This window comes from Saccopteryx bilineata, chromosome 2, assembly GCF_036850765.1.
Source record: "Saccopteryx bilineata isolate mSacBil1 chromosome 2, mSacBil1_pri_phased_curated, whole genome shotgun sequence".
Classification (NCBI taxonomy): domain Eukaryota; kingdom Metazoa; phylum Chordata; class Mammalia; order Chiroptera; family Emballonuridae; genus Saccopteryx; species Saccopteryx bilineata.
In genome coordinates, this window is record NC_089491.1 from 180,101,604 (window position 1) to 180,104,644 (window position 3,041).

Below are 3,041 nucleotides of genomic sequence, written 5' to 3' on the forward strand. Positions count from 1 at the left end.
TTGGCTCAGCAGTAGAGCGTCGGCCTGGCGTGCAGGGGACCCGGGTTCGATTCCCGGCCAGGGCACATAGGAGAAGCACCCATTTGCTTCTCCACCCCCCCGTCCTTCCTCTCTGTCTCTCTCTTCCCCTCCCGCAGCCAAGGCTCCATTGGAGCAAAGATGGGCCGGGCACTGGGGATGGCTCCTTGGTCTCTGCCCCAGGCGCTAGAGTGGCTCTAGTCGCAGCAGAGCGACGCCCCGAAGGGGCAGAGCATCGCCCCCTGGTGGGCAGAGTGTCACCACTGGTGGACATGCCGGGTGGATCCCGGTTGGGCGCATGTGGGAGTCTGTCTGACTGTCTCTCCCCGTTTCCAGCTTCAGAAAAATACAAAAAAAAAAAAAATATATATATATATATATCATCTCATGACAGGACAGCTCAGATTTCCAGCAATTTCATGTATATATCTGGAAAATTTATAACATATACAAATACTACATAATCATTATTTTTTTATTTGACAAAGTTTTTATGTAATTCTAATATATCAACTAAGCTTAATTGGTTTAATACATTTTTTTCTCTGTAATAAGAAAAAAAAAATATTTTGTTTCAACAGACCTTCTAGAACACCTCTAAGTTATCCCAGGTTCAGACTTTTTGTAATTTAAATACAAGGAAGTTTATCAAAGGGTTTGTATATTTGACTAAATAGAATCACAGTTCATTATGAAGCAATACTTAATTATTCTTTTTTTTTTTTTTTGTATTTTTTCTGAACTTGGAAACGGGGAGGCAGACAGACTCCTGAATGTGCCTGACTGGGATCAACCCAGCATGCCCACCAGGGGGCGATGCTCTGCCCATCTGGGGCATTGCTCTGTTGCAACTAGAGCCATTCTAGCACCTGAGGCAGAAGCCATGGAGCCATCCTCAGTGCCCGGGCCAACTTTGGTCCAATGGAGCCTTGGCTGCCAGAGGGGAAAATAGAGACAAAGAGGAAGGAGAGGGGGAGTTGTGGAGAAGCACATGGGCCCCTCTCCTGTGTGCCCTGGCCGGGAATCGAACCTGGGACTCCTGCATTACAGGCCAACGCTCTACCACTGAGCCAACCAGCCAGGGCCTAATTATTCTTAATTATTCATTTTGCCAAGAATGGCAAAAAGAAAATTTTAAACACAAAAGCAAAAGTTTACATAATTGTTAACAAAACTTAATTATAGTTGAGAAAACTCAGTTTTCTTAGCTAATCAGAAAACTAATTAAGACAACATAAAACAGAAATTATTTTTATAAAAGACAAAATCTTTGATTTCTTGACAGAAAAAAAATTCACAGTATCAGTAGCAAGCCAATAGTTCTATTAGCAGAGAAAGAAAAACAAAGTCCAAATTTATATCAGCTTTTTTTGACATTTAAATTAGACTTTTGGAGATGACCTCAGAGTAATGGCAGGGTAGGAAGCAATACCGATAAATCTCCCCCAAAACTCAACAAGATCTTCAACCAGAAACAGAAAAACCTATCCTTGGAGCCTCCAGATGTTTCACAATACACCCGAAGGTATGATCGAGCGAAAAATTGGTTAAATATATAACCAAACCCTGAAGGAAATAGGGAGTAAGAAATGCTCCACCTTCCTCACTAACATAAACAGGGCGGCTTTCACTGGAAACTGAGAATATAGAAACTAAGGCGGGCCAAGGGGGTGAATAGATCCAGGCCGTGGCATAAACGGCCGAACCAGGCTGTGGCATGGAGATCCAAGCCAAGGAAAAACTGTTCCTCTGACAACCCGGGCAATACAGCTAACATTCGCACCAAACCCAGACAAAGAAAGACAAGCGGGGCAGCCATTTTACCCGATCTCCTGGTCGGCGCGCGCAGATAGTGGGCAAGAGATTTGTTCCAAAGCCCTGGGAGTGTGCGTCTGTGTTGTCCCACAGAGAGGCAAAGTCAGAGGCATTTGTGTGGGCCAAAAGTGGAATCTCAGGGCAGCCCCAGCGCCCTGGGGAAGCCAATGCTGGAAGTTTTCCATAAGGGAGGGGGTTTCACTCAGAGGGTGAGGCCGCTGGTCTGATATCCTGGTCTGCATGTGCAGATAGTGAGTGAGAGATTCCTCTGAGTGCCACGGAAGTGCCTGCCCATGTTATCCCACAGAGGGGCAGAGTCAGGGGCCTTTGTGTGGGCTGAAAGCGGAATCTCAGGCCGCCTCAGCGCCTTGAAAAAGCCGCACACGGGGACGGAACGAGAGCCAATTCCAACGCTGAAACTTTTCAGTGAGGGTGGGGGGTTTCACTCAGAGGGCGAGACTATCCGTCTGGCGTTCTGGTCTGCGCACGCAGATAGTGAACGAGAGTTTCCTCCAAGCGCCCCGGGAGTGGGTGCCCGCCCGTGTTACCGGACAAAGTGGCAGAGCCAGAGGTCTTTGAGTGGGCGGAAGCCCCGGCTGATTATGCTAGCAGCTCTGATTGACTGAGCCTTATCCAGAGCCCTGTGCTGAGTGGGAATAGAGTGGGAAGTGGCCAGCTTTTTGAGCCTCTTACTATCCAGGCAGAGGCAGCAGCAACACCATACCTGGATTATCAGGCTACTAATTGGGGAAGGAAAGACTAGGAGAGAGGCTCTAGGAACACGGACTCTCTCACTGTCGGAGCCTATAAATGCTAATGAGCCTCGACTGCCAACGTGACTAAAGCACAATACATGACATCACCATAGAGACTTATCAACTGCAAACCTCTACCTGAGCATGCCAAAGGGGCAGAACCCAGGGTACAGAGTCACCGACCAAGGAAGAGGGAGAGAAAAGAAAGAGCAAGAAAATAACCTCTCAAAATCAAGAATAATCCTCAGGCTTTATAACCTATCCCATTTTATTATATTTGTTCGTTTGTTTCTCTTATTTTCATCCTTGATTTTTTTTTCTCCTCCAATTTGGTCGTTTAACTCTCTACCGGTCTTACTCTCTCCTCTCCTTGAACCACAATACCCATAAGTGTTACATCTCCCATTATCTTTTCTTTCCTCTTCCTTTCTCTCTATGAGGGTTGCACTCCAA

At 46.6% G+C, this 3,041-nt stretch overlaps 1 non-coding gene across 1 annotated transcript; it reads right to left on the reverse strand.

Annotated features, from left to right (window-relative positions):
* Window positions 1–1,027: 1,027 nt before the first annotated feature.
* TRNAY-GUA (transfer RNA tyrosine (anticodon GUA)) lies at window positions 1,028–1,103 on the reverse strand. The gene has a single exon. It is a non-coding gene; the product is annotated as a tRNA-Tyr (tRNA).
* Window positions 1,104–3,041: the final 1,938 nt, after the last annotated feature.